We start from the raw sequence: 17,382 nt of genomic DNA, 5'->3' as shown, positions 1-17,382 counted from the left end.
TTCATATTTTCGATAACTTTACTAACAATTAATGTTTTGATTCAAAAATTTCAAGTCTGTTACTTTCTTGTTAAGAAAAGTTCAATCTTTAAATTCAAGAATCATATCTTTTAGTTTCTTGTTAGTCAAGTCATCAACTTTAATTTTAAAAATGAAATCTTTTTAATTTCTTTTTCAAATCTTTTTCAAAATAAATTTCAATCATATCTTTTTTCAAAATTTAATTTCAAAATCTTTTTCTAACTTCTTATCTTTTCAAAATTTATTTTCAAATCTTTTTCAATTAACTACTTGATTTTTTGTTTGATTTTAAAAGTTTACTATTTCTTATCTTTTTCAAAACCACCTAACTACTTTTCTCTCTCATTAATTTCCAAAACTAACTAACAAATTTTTCAAAAAATCTTTTTAATTAATTAATTTATTTAGTCTTCAATTTGCTTTTATTTCTTTTCTTAAATTTCAAATTCTAACTTATAATTAAAATAAAAAAAAATATTTTTCTTTTCTTTTAATTAATATTCGAATACTCTCTCTCTCATCTCTTTCTATTTATTTTATTTATTTACTAACACTTCTCTTCTACTCATCTAATAATTCGAACCCTATCTCTCTCTCTCTGTGTTTTTTATTTCTTCTTCTTCCTTCTTCATTCTATTCTTCTTTTCCTCTGACACATAAAGAAATATCTATACTGTGACATAGAGGATTCCTCTTTATTTCTGTTCTCTTCTTTTTCATATGAGCAGGAACAGGGATAAAGACATTCTTGTTGAAGCTGATATTGAACCTGAAAGGACTCTGAAGAGGAAGCTAAGAGAAGCTAAAGCACAACACTTTGGAGAGGACCTTGCAGAAAATTTCAAAAAAGAAGCAGACATGGTAGCCGAACCCAACAAAAATGCTAGAGATGCAAGGAAGATGCTTGGTGACTTTACTGCACCAACTTTCGACTTCTATGGAAGAAGCATCTCAATTCCTGCAATTGGAGCAAACAACTTTGAGCTTAAGCCTTAATTAGTTTCTCTAATGCAGCAGAATTGCAAGTTTCATGGACTTCCATTGGAAGATTCTCATCAGTTCTTAGCTGAATTCTTGCAAATCTGTGACAGTGTTAAGACCAATGGGGTTGATCCCGAGGTCTACAGACTTATGCTTTTTCCCTTTGCTGTAAGAGACAAAGCTAGGACATGGTTAGACTCACAACCTAGAGAAAGCCTGAACTCTTGGGAAAAGTTGGTCAATGCTTTCTTGGCCAAATTCTTTCGACCTCAAAAGATGAGCAAGCTTAGAGTGGAAGTCCAAACCTTCAGATAGAAGGAAGGTGAATCCCTCTATGAAGCTTGGGAAAGATACAAGCAATTGATCAGAAGGTGTCTTTCTGACATGCTTTTAGAATGGAGAATCTTATGTATATTCTATGATGGTCTGTCTGAATTGTCCAAGATGTCATTGGACCACTCTGCTGGTGGATCTCTTCATCTGAAGAAAACACCTGCAGAAGCCTAGGAACTCATTGAAATGGTTGCAAATAAAAAGTTCATGTACACTTCTGAAAGAAATCCTGTGAATAATGGGATGACTCAGAAGAAAGGAGTTATTGAGATTGATACTCTGAATGCCATATTGGCTCAAAATAAAATATTGACTCAACAAGTCAATCTGATTTCTCAGAATCTGACTGGATTGCAAGCTGCATCCGGAAGTACTAAAGAAGCCTCCTCTGAAGGAGAAGCTTATGACCCTGAGAATTCGGCAATAGAAGAGGTGAATTCCATGGGAGAATCCTATGAAAACACCTATAATCCTTCATGGAGAAATCATCCAAATTTCTCATGGAAGGATCAGCAGAAGCCTCAACAAGGCTTCAATAATAATAATCGTGGAAGAAATAGGTTTGGCAATAGCAAGCCTTTTCCATCATCTTCTCAGCAACAGACAGAGAATTCTAGGTAGAGCCTCTCGGACTTAGCAACCATCGTCTCTGATCTAACTAAGACCACTCTCAGTTTCATGACTGAAATAAGGTCCTCCATCAGAAATTTGGAGGCACAAGTGGGACAGTTGAGTAAAAGAGTTACTGAAACTCCTCCTAGTACTCTCCCAAGAAATACAGAAGAGAATCCCAAAAGAGAGTGCAAGGCCATAACTATATCCAAAGTGGCCAAACCTGGAGAGAGTAAAAAGGCAGTGATTTCCAGTGAGGAAGACCTCAATCGACGACCACTGACCACTAAGGAGTCCCCTAATGAGAAACCAAAGGAATTTGAGGCTCATACAGAGACCATAGAGACTCTACTGAATTGAGTAGGAGGTTGGGAAGGGTCCCATGAAATCAATCCCCCATACATCAGATAACTCCAACTCTAGTATGAATTACTGTGGCATCTCATTTCTCTTGGTTTGATTACCAGCTCTTTGACATTCATCACACCTTGACACCATTTCTTTGGCATCCTTCAACATTGTTGGCCAGTAAAATCCGGATTGAAGCACTTTTGCTGCTGTTCTTTCTCCACTGAAGTGACCTCCATATGCGGATCCATGGCACTGCCATAATACTTTCTGCCCTTCTTCATGGGATATACACCTTCTTAGGATTCAATCAGCACACTTTTTGAACAAATAAGGGTCATCCTAGATGTAGTGTTTGGCATCCTTAATTAGCTTCCTCCTCATGTGCCTATTGATGTTGGTTGGTAGTTCTCCAATAGCCTTGAAGTTGGATATGTCTGCAAACCAAGGGGCTACTCGAATCATCATCAATTGTTCATCAGGAAAGCTTTCATTGACTGCTACTTGCTGCATCTCTTCTTCTTGTGCGATCCTTGAAAGGTGGTCAGCTACCTTGTTCTCTACTCCGCTCCTATCTTTAATCTCAATATCAAATTCTTGGAGTAGTAAAATCCACCTTATTAGTCTGGGCTTAGATTCTTGTTTGGTAAGCAAGTATTTGAGTGCTGCATGATCAGTGAACACAGTTACTTTTGAGCCAATAAGATATGATCTAAACTTATCAAAAGTAAAAACTATGGCTAAAAGTTCTTTCTTCGTGGTGGTATAGTTCCTTTGATTCTCATTAAGAACCTTGCTAGCATAGTAAATAACATGTACTAGCTTGTCTTTCCTCTGTCCTAGAACAGCACCAACAGCAAAATCAGATGTATCACACATTAGTTCAAAGGGAAGATCCTAGCTTGGTGGTGCTATAATAGGTGCAGAGGAGAGTTTCTTGTTAAGTTCATCAAAGGCTACCATGCACTCTCTATAAAAAACAAAGGGAGTATTTGAGACAAGTAGGTTGTTAAGGGGTTTTGAAATCTTTGAAAAATCTTTGATAAACCTCCTATAGAACCCAGCGTGTCCCAAAAAACTTCTGATTGCTTTGACATTGCAAGGTGGAGGTAATTTTTCAATTACTTCCACTTTTGCCTTGTTCACTTCTATGCCATCTTTTGAGATCTTGTGACCAAGAACCACCCCTTCGGTCACCATAAAATGGCACTTCTCCCAGTTTAAAACTAGGTTGATTTCTTGACACCTTTTTAGGACAATAGCAAGATGGTATAGGCAATCAGAATATGAGTTCTCAAATACAGAGAAGTCGTCCATGAATACTTCTATGAACTTCTCAATCATGTCTAAAAAAATGGAGAGCATGCACCTTTGGAATGTTGCAGGTTCACCTTTGGAATGTTGCAGGTGCATTGCACAATCCAAAGACACCATATGGACAAGTAAATAAAGTTTTTTCCTGATCCTTGGGGTCTACAACAATTTGGTTGTAGCCTGAATACCCATCCAGGAAGCAATAATACTCATGTCCTGCCAATCTTTCAAGCATCTGGTCGATTCACATACGCCATCCGGTCACTGTCCTTGTGGGTATCAATTCATTCTTCTCATTTGCCACAATAGTGATCCTTCCCTTCTTAGGGACTACTTGCATCGGGCTTACCCAAGGGTTGTCTGAGAAGGGCCAAAAAACCCGAGAGTCATGCCCACTTCATGCCCATCTCGCGCCAGGCACTCACGCGTCCGCGTACTTGCCGCCTGCGCACACCTTTGTAAATCGCCCATCGACGCACAAGCGCACTGTGCGCGTGCGCGCCGATGGCACTATGTGGACTCCCTGGTACAAAAACCAGAGTGTTATGCCACATTTATGACACACTTGTGCCCGCACCTACACGTCCGCGCACTACGCGCATCCGCGCCGGTTGCCAACTGACTCAAGCACGCGCTTGCGCACTGTGCGTGTCCGCGTGCCAGCGCCACCCACCAACTCTGGTACAAAACCCAGAGACTCATGCCAACTTTGTGCAAGTCCTGTGCCAGGGGCACAACTAACCTCGCGTGTGCATGCCACTGACTCACACGCATCCCTTGCCAACATCTCACCGATGCACCAGCGCACTGTGCGCGCGCGCCGGTTGCGCGAATCAGTTTTAAAGCCTCGCGCCTTGTTCTGTTCCCCTTTCTCACTTTTTTTTTCATATCTTCTTTCTCCTTCCTCACTCTCCATCACTTCTCCTTTCTTCTTCTTCTTCCACAATCCACCACTACCGTCTCCGGCCACTCACCGGCGACAACCACCTCTTCCGGTGGCACTACATCTCTCCTATTTCTTTCTCATCTTCCCAAACGAAAATTCAACCCTGTTCTTTTATACTTCTCAAGGTTCTACTTCATCCATATCTCATCTATTATTTTCTTTGCATTATTTCTTCTTCTAGTTAGATTTTTCTTGTTGCTTTACTTAGTTTCTGTTTTAGTTGCATGATGATATCCCTTACTTTTGTTTGCTTATTTTTCCTTTTCCTTATTTTTCCATGGATGTTGAATTTGAGTTTAATTTGCTTTAATAAATTTTTTGCCATTTTTTTCCTTATCTTTGCCAATATGTGATGTTTATGTGATGATTGATGTTTCATTTTGGGCTTTAAATTGATTGAGTATCTTATAATTGCTCTTTGCTTGATAATTGCACGCCAAGTGTTCGAGGAAATACATGAATGCCATTTTGGTTTCTTTTAATAATGTACTTTCAATTGGGTGCTTCTCCTCATTCACTTGTTGTCTTCTATACACATTAAATCCACTTTGCTTACTAATTAGATACTCATTGAACATGACTTGCTCTTTGTTATGGATGCTTGAAACTATACTTCTCATGCCATTTTGCATGCTTCACTTCCTCTTGCATCCCACGCCAAGTGTTATGACCCATGTCTTTATGATTAGATTATTGCAATGTTTCTTTTGGGCACTACCTTTCACTTGCATGTTTTTGCTAAAATGATTCTTTGGGTTTAATGTTTTCTTATTTCCCTTCCTTTTTCAGGATGGCCACCAAGAAAGGCAAGGGAAAAGCTCCAAGGAAACTGGCCGCAAAGAGGGCACCCCAAAGATCAACTTCTAAGGCGCACTCTTCATTGGGAGCCAAACCCCTAACTAAGAAGGCGAAGACACCCGCTCCTATTAATGAGAATGAAAAGAGCAAACCGGCAAAGGATTCTTCAAGGTTCCCCAACCGCTTCTGTGAACTTATGTTCCCCTCCATAGCTGTATGAAACTATTATCCTGAGCATCTACTTGCTCCACCGGACAAGGTTGCTCCTTGTATTCTACTCTACATTGAACGGCGAGGATGGGAGTTTCTTTTGAGAAAACCAAGGGAGATCAACCTCTCTTGGGTGGAAGAAGTCTACACTAACTACTATCTCTCCTCTCTTCAATCAGTATACATGCGCCGGAAGCAAGTCGTGGTTTTCAGAAGAGGCTATTTAGCAAGTGCTTAATGTCCTACTGGTACCAAGTGACATGGATGGCTACCAAGAAGTCTTACGTCAGTGAGAGAAGTATGGATTTCATTGGGACTCGATCCTCCGAGTCATTGCTGAACCAGAGGCATTTTGGATCCATGGTCGACTCCAGATGAGGCCCAAGAGCATTGACATTCGCTTCCTCACTGTGGAAGCTAGAGCTTGGGCCCAGATCCTATCCCACTATGTGCTACCTAGCACCCACAAGTCGTCCTTCACGGCGGATCTCGCCTTGCTTTTTTGGTGTGTTCTCACGGAGAGGCCGGTGAACATTCTGTTTCTTGTCAAGCATGCGATGAGTCAAGTCCACGCCCGGGGTAATTTGCCATTTCCAGCATTGGTATCTAATTTAGTTGCTACTGCGGGTGTTCCTTGGGAGGCCAAGGACAGGAAGATTATAGTTCTGGCTAAGGGCGATGTGCTCCCAAGCGAAAAATACTTACATCTTCCCATGAACAACCCAAGCCTTGACATAGCCTTCCCATCTACTATTCCTTCCACCTCATTATCACCACCACGGTAAAGATCCACACTTCAAAGGATAGAAGATCTACACCGGAAGTATGATAGATATGAGCGACGCAATCAACACCGATACACTTACATCAAGAAGTTTCTGCGTTGTGTTACCCCTAGCATGGAGGAACCCGAAATATTCACATCCACCTCAAACCCAAGTGATGGGAGCTCTGAAGGAGAGGATAGTGACGGTTCCGGTCCCGACCGCCCTTTGCGCATTGTTCGTAGCACGGAGAACCGTGCTAAATTCTAAGTGTGGGGAGGTCGTTCGACCGATCTCCGTGGGTAACAATCTCTTCCTTTCAATGCCCATGGATTTATCTTTTGCTTAGTAGTTAGTACATTGTTGGTACATTGCATGTGTAGTTAGTTTTACTTGTAAATACTCCTTGCATGATAGTTAGTCTCTATAGAGTTGTTTGGTCAAAACAATAACTTCTTCCCCAAGAAACTGTGTTTTGGGGTATCCTACCAAATTTTGGAAATCTTTTTGCAGTAAACTTGCTTTAAGATTGTATTTTTTGAGCATAGTGATTGAGCTAAGAACACAAGCATGTAAGTTTTGAGCCTATTGCATGGTTACATCTTCTAACCATTAATTCCCATTCTTGTGTGCATATATCTCTCTCTATGATTGTGATCCTTGCTTTTTCTGATTCTATATGTCCATTACTTTGTGTATGAATGCATTTACATGATTGAGACCATCATTTCAATAGTCACTTTTTCCAAATGGCCTTAACCCTTTTATCTACCATCGCTAACCAATTTTGAGCCTATGATAAACCCTTTTTCTTCTTAAATAGAGGGCATCAACAACCCTAAGCGAAAAACCATGAATATCTGGTGCACGAAATTGTGATCTCTAGGCTCGAACAAATCCTGGTAATGGCTCCAGAGCTTGGTGCTCTGATCTTAATTCATAATTGTCACAACTTCGATACAACTAACCAGCAAGTGCACTGGGTCGTCCAAGTAATACCTTACGTGAGTAAGGGTCGAATCCCATGGAGATTGTTGGTATGAAGCAAGCTATGGTCACCTTGTAAATCTCAGTCAGGCAGATATAAAGTGATAATGGTGTTTTCGAATATTATATAATAAAATAGGGATAGAGTTACTTATGTAATTCATTGGTGAGAATTTCAGATAAGCGAATGGAGATGCTTTTCGTTCCTCTGAACCTCTGCTTTCCTGCTATCTTCATCCAGTTAGTCTTACTCCTTTCCATGGCTGGCTTTATGTGATACATCACCACTGTCAATGGCTACTTTCGGTCATCTCTCGGGAAAATGATCCAATGCCCTGTCACGGCACGGCTAATCGTCTGGAGGCATCACCCTTGTCAATGGCTTCATCTTATCCTCTCAGTGAATAATATGCTCACGCACCCTGTCACGGCACGGCTATTCATCTGTCGGTTCTCGATCATGCTGGAATAGGATTTACTATCCTTTTGCGTCTGTCACTAACGCCCTGCAATCGCGACTTAGGAGCTCGTCACAGTCATTCAATCATTGAATCCTACTCGGAATACCACAGACAAGGTTTAGACCTTCCGGATTCTCTTGAATGCCGCCATCATTCTAGCTTACGCCACGAAGATTCTGGTTAAGAGATCTAAGAGATATTCATTCTAGCTTATTTCATGTAGAACAGAAGTGTTTGTCAGGCACGCGTTCATAAGGGAGAAGGATGATGAGCGTCAAATATAATCATCACCTTCATCACGTTCTTGGGTGCGAATGGATATCTTAGAAGCGAAATAAGAAGAATTAAATAGAAAACAGTAGTACTTTGCATTAATCTTTGAGGAACAGCAGAGCTCCACACCTTAATCTATGGAGTGTAGAAACTCTACCGTTAAAAATACATAAGTGAAGGTCCAGGCATGGCCGAGATGGCCAGCCCCCTAAAACGTGATCAAAGGATCATAAGGTAATCCAAAGATGCCTAATACAATAGTAAGAGGTCCTATTTATAATAAACTAGCTACTAGGGTTTACATGAGTAAGTATTTGATGTATAAATCCACTTCCGGGGCCCACTTGGTGTGTGTTTGGGCTGAGCTTAAGTGTTGCACGTGAAGAGGCCATTTGTGGAGTTGAACGCCAGTTTTTGTGCCAGTTTGGGCGTTCAACTCTGGTTTTGGATCCTTTTCTGGTGCTGGACGCCAGATTTGGGTAGAAAGCTGGCGTTGAACGCAAGTTTACGTCGTCAATTCTTGGCCAAAGTATGGACTATTATATATTGCTGGAAAGCCCCGGATGTCTACTTTCCAACGCAATTGGAAGCGCGCCATTTCGAGTTCTGTAGCTCCAGAAAATCCACTTTGAGTGCAGGGAGGTCAGAATCCAACAGCATCAGCAGTCCTTTTTCAACCTCTGAATCTGATTTCTGCTCAAGTCCCTCAATTTCAGCCAGAAAATACCTGAAATCACAGAAACACACACAAACTCATAGTAAAGTCCAGAAATGTGAATTTAACACAAAATCTATTAAAAACATCCCTAAAAGTAACTAGATCCTACTAAAAACATACTAAAAACAATGTCAAAAAGCGTATAAATTGTCCGCTCATCACAACACCAAACTTAAATTGTTGCTTGTCCCCAAGCAACTGAAAATCAAAATAGGATAAAAAGAATAGAATATACTATAAATTCCAAACTATCAATGAAACAGAGCTTCAATCATATGAGCGGGACTTATAGCTTTTTGCCTCTTGAATAGTTTTGGCATCTCACTTTATCCATTGAGGTTCAGAATGATTGGCATCTATAGGAACTTCAGATTTCGAATAGTGTTATTGACTCTCTTAGTTCAGTATGATGATTCTTGAACACAGCTTCTTTATGAGTCTTGGCCGTGGCCCTAAGCATTTTGTTTTCCAGTATTACCACCGGATACATAAATGCCACAGACACATAATTGGGTGAACCTTTTCAGATTGTGACTCAGCTTTGCTAAAGTCCCCAATTAGAGGTGTCCAGGGTTCTTAAGCACACTCTTTTTTTTTTTTGCTTTGGACCTTGACTTTAACCGCTCAGTCTCAAGTTTTCACTTGACACCTACACGCCACAAGCACATGGTTAGGGACAGCTTGGTTTAGCCGCTTAGACCAGGATTTTATTCCTTTAGGCCCTCCTATCCACTGATGCTCAAAGCCTTGGGATCCTTTTTATTTGCCCTTGCCTTTTGGTTTTAAGGGTTATTGGCTTTTTGCTCTTGCCTCTTGGTTTTAAGAGCTTTTGGCTTTTTCTGCTTGCTTTTTCTTTCTATTTTTTTTTTCGCCTATTTTTTTTTTTCTGCAAGCTTTGTTTTTTGCTGCTTTTTCTTGCTTCAAGAATCATTTTTTATGATTTTTCAGATTATCAAATAACATGAGTCCTAGTCATCATTCTTTCAAGAGCCAACATATTTAACATTCTTAAACAACAACTTCAAAAGACATATGCACTGTTCAAGCATACATTCAGAAAACAAGAAGCATTATCACTACATCAATATAATTAAACTAAGTTCAAGGATAAATTCAAAACTCATGTACTTCTTGTTCTTTTGAATTAAAACAGTTTTTATTTTAAGAGAGGTGATGGATTCATAGGACATTCATAACTTTAAGACAAAGTTACTAACTACTAATGATCATGTAATGAAGACACAAACATAGATAAGCACATAACATAGAAAACGAAAAACAGAGAAAGTAAGAACAAGGAATGAGTCCACCTTAGTGATGTCCTTGAGCTCTTCTATGTCTCTTCCTTGCCTTGGCTGCTCCTCCTTCATTGCTTTTAGATCTTCTCTGATTTCATGAAGGATGATGGAGTGCTCTTGATGTTCCACCCTTAGTTGCTTCCAATAATTGTGTGGAAGAAAATGTATCCCCTGAGGTATCTCAGGGATCTCTTGATTTGCAGTCAAATGTTCTACCACTGAGCTATAGACCCTTGATGGAAGCTTTTGTCTTCCCTTTCCTCTTTCTAGAGGTTTCTCTGGCCTTAGGTGCCATCAATGGTTATGGAAAAAACAAAAAAGCTATGCTTTTACCACACCAAACTTAAAATGTTGCTCGCCCTCGAGCAAAAGAAGAAAGAATAGAAGAAGAAGAAGAGGATATGGAGGAGATGGATGGAGGTGCGTATTTGGCCATATGGGTGGGATTGGGTGGGAAAGAGATGTTGAATTTTGAAGGTAGTGGTGTTTGGATGTGAGTGGTAAAGGGTTAATAAGGAAGAGTGTTTATTGGGAATAGAGGATGATTGAGAAGAGAGAAGAGAGTGAGTGGAGGTAGGTGGGGATCCTGTGGGGTCCACAGATCCTGAGGTGATCCTGTGAGGTCCCAGATCTTGAGGTGTCAAGGCATTTACATCCCTGCACCAATTTAGGCATGCAAAATGCCCTTGCACACAACTCTGGGTGTTCAGCGCCAGGTTGGTGCCCATTTTGGGCGTTCAACGCCCCTTTGCTGCCATTTCTGGCGTTGAACGCCAGAACCATGCTTGTTCTGGGCTTTCAGCGCCAGGATGCTCCCATTCTGGGCGTTCAGCGCCAGAACTATGCTCTGTTCTGGCGTTTGAACGCCAGACAGATGCTCCTCCAGGGTGTGATTTTTCTTCTGCTGTTTTTGATTCCTGTTTTTGATTTTTTTGTTTATTTTGTGACTCCACATGATCATGAACCTAAGAAAACATGAAAAACAATAAAAATAAGAATTAGATAAACATTGGGTTGCCTCCCAACAAGCGCTTCTTTAATGTCAATAGCTTGACAGTGGGCTCTCATGGAGCCTCACAGATGTGCAGAGCTTTGTTGAGACTCTCCAATACCAAACTTAGAGTTTGGATATGGGAGTTCAACACCAAACTTAGAGTTTGGTTGTGGCCTCCCAACACCAAACTTAGAGTTTGACTGTGGGGGCTCTGGTTGACTCTGCCTTGAGAGAAGCTTTTTCTGCTTCCTCTCCATGGTTGCAGAGGGAGATCCTTGAGTTTTAAACACAAGGGAGTCCTCTTTCCATTGAAGGATTATTTCACCTCTGTCAACATTAATCACAGCTCTTGCTGTGGCCAGGAAAGGTCTTCCTAGGATGATGGATTCATCCTCTTCCTTTCCAGTATCCAGGACTATGAAATCAGCAGGGATGTAAAGGCCTTCAACCTTTACTAATACGTCCTCTACTTGTCCATAAGCCTGTTTTCTAGAGCTGTTTGCCATCTCTAATGAGATTTTAGCAGCTTGCACCCCATAGATTCCCAGTTTCTCTATTACAGAGAGGGGCATGAGGTTTATTCCTGAACCAAGGTCACACAGAGCCTTAAAGATCATGGTGCCTATGGTACAGGGTATTATGAACTTTCCAGGATCCTGTCTCTTCTGAGGCAATGTCAGTTGATCCAGATCACTTAGTTCATTGATGAACAAGGGAGGTTCAACTTCCTAAGTATCAATGCCAAATAATTTGGCATTTAGCTTCATGATTGCACCAAGAAACTTGGCAATTTGCTCTTCAGTAACATCCTCATTCTCTTCAGAAGAGGAATACTCATCAGAGCTCATGAAGGGCATAAGGAGGTTCAATGGGATCTCTATGGTCTCTAGATGGGCCCCAGAGTCCTTTGGTTCCTCAGAGGGAAGCTCCTTATTGACCACTGGACGTCCCAGGAGGTCTTCCTCCTTGGGATTCACGTCCTCTCCTCTCCTCACAGGTTCGGCCATGGCGCTTATGTCAATGGCCTTGCACTCTCCTTTTGGATTCTCTTCTGTATTACTTGGGAGAGTACTAGGAGGGATTTCAGTGATCCTTTTACTCAGCTGACCCACTTGTGCTTCCAGATTTCTAATGGAAGACCTTGTTTCATTCATGAAACTTACAGTGGCTTTAGATAGATCAGAGACTAGATTTGCTAAATTAGAAGCATTTTGTTCAGAGTTCTCTGTCTGTTGCTGAGTTGATGATGGAAAAGGCTTGCGGTTGTTAAACCTGTTTCTTCCACCATTGTTAAAGCCTTGTTGAGGCTTTTGATCCTTCCATGAGAAATTTGGATGATTTATCCATGATGAGTTATAGGTGTTTCCATAAGGTTCACCTAAGTAGTTCACCTCTGCTATTGCAGGGTTCTCAGAATTATAAGCTTCTTCTTCAGGAGAAGCCTCTTGAGTACTGTTGGATGCAGCTTGCATTCCATTCAGACTCTGAGAAATCATATTGACTTGCTGAGTCAATATTTTATTCTGAGCCAATATGGCATTCAGAGTATCAACTTCAAGAACTCCCTTCTTCATAGGCGTCCCATTACTCACAGGATTCCTTTCAGAAGTGTACATGAACTGGTTATTAGCAACCATGTCAATGAGTTCTTGAGCTTCTGCAGGCGTTTTCTTTAGGTGAATGGATCCACCTGCAGAAGTGTCCAGTGACATCTTTGATAGCTCAGATAAACCATCATAGAATATATCCAGAATGGTCCATTTTGAAAGCATGTCAGAAGGACACTTTTTGATCAACTGTTTGTATCTTTCCCAAGCTTCATAGAGGGATTCACCTTCTTTCTGTCTGAAGGTTTGAACATCAGCTCTAAGCTTGCTCAGCTTTTGAGGAGGAAAGTACTTGGCTAAGAAAGCCGTGACTAGCTTATCCCAAGAGTTCAGGCTGTCTTTGGGTTGAGAATCCAACCATAATCTAGCTCTGTCTCTTACAGCAAAAGGGAAAAGCATGAGCCTGTAGACTTTAGGATCTACTCCATTAGTCTTAACAGTATCACATATCTGCAAGAATTCAGTTAAGAACTGAAAGGGATCTTCAGATGGAAGTCCATGAAACTTGTAGTTCTGCTGCATCAGAGAAACTAATTGAGGTTTCAGCTCAAAGTTGTTTGCTCCAATGGTAGGAATGGAGATGCTTCTTCCATGTAAATTGGAATTAGGTGCAGTGAAGTCACCAAGCATCTTCCTTATATTATTATTATTTTCGGCTGCCATCTCCTTTTCCTGTTCGAAAATTTCTGAAAGGTTATCTCTGGATTGTTGTATTTTAGCTTCTCTTAATTTTTTTCTTCAGAGTCCTTTCAGGTTCTGGATCTGCTTTAACAAGAATGTTCTTGTCCTTGCTCCTGCTCATATGACAAAGAAGATGGCACAGAAAAAATAGTAATAATAATATGGATCCTTTATACCACAGTATAGGGATCCTTGTGTTAGTAGAAGAAAAGAAGGGAAGAAAATCTGAACTCAGAGAGAGAGAGGGTTCGAATTTTTGGAGAGTTGAAGGAAAGATGTTAGTATATCAATAAACAAATAGAAGAAGATGAGAGGGGGAAGTGAATTTTAGAAAACAATTTTTTGAAAAAGAGTTAGTGATTTTTGAAAATAGTTTTTGAAAAAGGTTAGTATTTTTTTCGAAATTTTTTTTTTAAATAAAAAATAAAAATAATTAGTTAATAAAAAAAAATTTTTGAAAAAGAGGGAAGATATTTTCGAAAATTAGAGAGAGAGTTAGTTAGGTAGTTTTGAAAAAGTTAAGAAACAAACAAAAAGTTAGTTAGTTAGTTGAAACAAATTTTGAAAATCAATTTTGAAAAGATAAGAAGTTAAGATATTTTTGAAAAGATATGATAGAAATTAGTTTTGAAAAAGATTTGATTTTTAAAATCTCAATTAATGACTTGATTCACAAGAAATCACAAGGTATGATTCTAGAACTTAAAGTTTGAATCTTTCTTAACAAGCAAGTAACAAACTTCAAATTTTTGAATCAAAACATTAATTGATTATGTTATTTTCGAAAATTTGATATAAAAATAAGAAAAAGATTTTTGAAAAATATTTTTGAAATTTTTGAAAATAACTAAGAATTTTGAAAAAGATTTGATTTTTGAAAAAGATTTTGAAAAAGATAAGATTTTCAAATTGAAAATTTGATTTGACTCATAAGAAACAATTTGATTTTAAAAACTTTTGAAAAAGTCAACTCAAATTTTCGAATTTGATGAGAGAAAAAGGAAAAGATATTTTTTTTTATTTTTGAAATTTTTATGAAATCATGAAAATTATGCAATGCATGAAATTTTTAGATCAAAACAATGAATGCATGCAAGAATGCTATGAATGTCAAGATGAACACCAAGAACACCATGAATGTCAAGATGAACATCATAGACACAATTTTGAAAAAATTTTAATGCAAAGAAAACATGCAAGACACCAAACATAGAATTCTTTAATGCTTACGCACTAAGAATTCAAGAATGCATATGATAAACATGAAAAGACACAAAACAAAAAATCATCAAGATCAAACAAGAAGACTTACCAAGAACAACTTGAAGATCATGAAGAACACCATGAATGCATGAAATTTTCGAAAAATGCAAGATGCACATGCAATATTTTTTATTTTTGTGATTTTCTAAATTTTTTTGGATTTTTATTTTATATTTTTTTGAAAAATTATTTTGAAAAAGAAAAATAAGGATTCCAAAATTTTTAATATGAATTCCAGGAATCTTATGCTCTAAAGCTCCAATCAAAGGGTCAGGCATGGCTTAATAGCCAGCCAAGCTTTAGCATATAATTACATGGACTGGAGTGATTAGCTGAATACCAATCCCCAAGCAGTTTGGGTATGGCTTTACAGCCAGATAGGATTCAACATGTTTCATGAAACACTAGAATTCATTCTTAAAAATCTTGAAGCCATAGAATAATTTATTTTTGAAAACATTATTTTTATTATTTTATTTTATTTTATTTTTTTTCGAAAACAAAAGAAAAATTTTTGAAAGCTTTTTGAAAAATTTTTGAAAACAAAACAAAAAGAAAATTACCTAATCTGAGCAACAAGATGAACCGTCAGTTGTCCAAACTCGAACAATCCCCGGCAACGGCGCCAAAAACTTGGTGCACGAAATTGTGATCTCCAGGCTCGAACAAATCCTGGTAATGGCTCCAGAGCTTGGTGCTCTGATCTTAATTCATAATTGTCACAACTTCGATACAACTAACCAGCAAGTGCACTGGGTCGTCCAAGTAATACCTTACGTGAGTAAGGGTCGAATCCCACGGAGATTGTTGGTATGAAGCAAGCTATGGTCACCTTGTAAATCTCAGTCAGGCAGATATAAAGTGATAATGGTGTTTTCGAATATTATATAATAAAATAGGGATAGAGTTACTTATGTAATTCATTGGTGAGAATTTCAGATAAGCGAATGGAGATGCTTTTCGTTCCTCTGAACCTCTGCTTTCCTGCTATCTTCATCCAGTTAGTCTTACTCCTTTCCATGGCTGGCTTTATGTGATACATCACCACTGTCAATGGCTACTTTCGGTCATCTCTCGGGAAAATGATCCAATGCCCTGTCACGGCACGGCTAATCGTCTGGAGGCATCACCCTTGTCAATGGCTTCATCTTATCCTCTCAGTGAATAATATGCTCACGCACCCTGTCATGGCACGGCTATTCATCTGTCGGTTCTCGATCATGCTGGAATAGGATTTACTATCCTTTTGCGTCTGTCACTAACGCCCTGCAATCGTGAGTTAGGAGCTCGTCACAGTCATTCAATCATTGAATCCTACTCGGAATACCACAGACAAGGTTTAGACCTTCCGGATTCTCTTGAATGCCGCCATCCTTCAGCCTTGAGCATTCTTGCTCAATGTTGCCTTCAAGATAATGCTTGATTCTCTGTCCATTGACAATGAACTTCTTATCAGAATCAATATCTTGAAGCTCCACATAACCATATGGTGACACACTTGTAATCACGTATGGTCCCCTCCACCGGGATTTCAGTTTCCCGGGGAATAGCCTGAGTCTAGAGTTAAACAACAGAACCTACTGTCCTGGTTCAAAGATTCTAGATGATAGCTTTCTGTCATGCCACTTTTTTTATTTTTCTTTATATAGCTTGGCATTTTCGAAAGCTGTGAATCTGAACTCCTCTAGCTCATTTAGCTGGAGCAATCTTTTTTCTCCTGCTAATTTGGCATCCAAGTTTAGGAATCTGGTTGCCCAGTAGGCCTTATGTTCCAGTTCCACGGGCAGGTGACATGCCTTACCATACACCAGTTGGTATGGAGAGGTCCCTATAGGGGTCTTGAATGCTGTTCTGTAAGCCCACATTGCATCATCCAAGCTCCTTGCCTAATCCTTTCTACAGGTATTTACTGTCCGTTCCAGGATTCTCTTTAATTCTCTGTTAGAGACTTCAGCCTGCCCATTGGTTTGTGGATGATATGGAGTGGCCACCTTGTGGCGAATTCCATACCGAACCATGGCAGAGTAAAGCTGTTTATTGCAGAAGTGAGTGCCCCCATCACTGATTAGTACTCTAGGGACACCAAACCTGCTAAAAATATGTTTCTGGAGGAACTTCAGCACTGTTTTAGTATCATTGGTGGGTGTGGCAATAGCCTCAACCCATTTTGATACATAGTCAACTGCCACCAGAATATAAGTGTTTGAGTATGATGGTGGGAAAGGTCCCATGAAGTCAATTCCCCATATGTCAAACAACTCAATTTCCAAGATTCCTTGTTGAGGCATGGCGTAACCATGAGGCAGATTACCAGCTCTTTGGCAACTGTCACAATTACGTACAAACTCTCGGGAATCTTTATAGAGTGTGGGCCAATAGAAGCCACATTGGAGGACCTTGGTGGCTGTTCGCTCACCTCCGAAATGGCCTCCATATTGAGATCCGTGGCAATGCCATAGGATTCTCTGTGCTTCCTCTCTGGGGACACACCTACGGATAATTCCGTCTGCACATCTCTTAAAGAGATAGGGTTCATCCCACAAGTAGTACTTTGCATCAGTGACTAATTTCTTCTTTTGTATTCTATTGTACTCCTTGGGTATGAATCGTGCAGCTTTATAGTTTGCAATATCGGCAAACCATGGTGCTTCCTGAATGGCAAATAGATGCTCATCTGGGAACGTCTCAGAGATCTCAAGAAAGGGGAGGGACGTCCCTTCCACTGGCTCTATCCGGGACAGATGATCAGCCACTTGGTTCTCTGTCCCTTTTC

General features: G+C 39.7%; 1 non-coding gene across 1 annotated transcript; it reads left to right on the top strand.

The window, feature by feature from the left end:
• Positions 1-12,824: 12,824 nt before the first annotated feature.
• On the top strand, positions 12,825-12,932 carry LOC112738925 (small nucleolar RNA R71). The gene has a single exon (XR_003169873.1). It is a non-coding gene; the product is annotated as a small nucleolar RNA R71 (small nucleolar RNA).
• Positions 12,933-17,382: the final 4,450 nt, after the last annotated feature.

This window comes from Arachis hypogaea, chromosome 13 (assembly GCF_003086295.3).
Source record: "Arachis hypogaea cultivar Tifrunner chromosome 13, arahy.Tifrunner.gnm2.J5K5, whole genome shotgun sequence".
In the NCBI taxonomy this organism is placed as follows: Eukaryota; Viridiplantae; Streptophyta; class Magnoliopsida; order Fabales; family Fabaceae; genus Arachis; species Arachis hypogaea.
The sequence above is the reverse complement of the archived record's forward strand: the minus strand, read 5'-3'. Positions and strand labels throughout refer to the sequence as shown.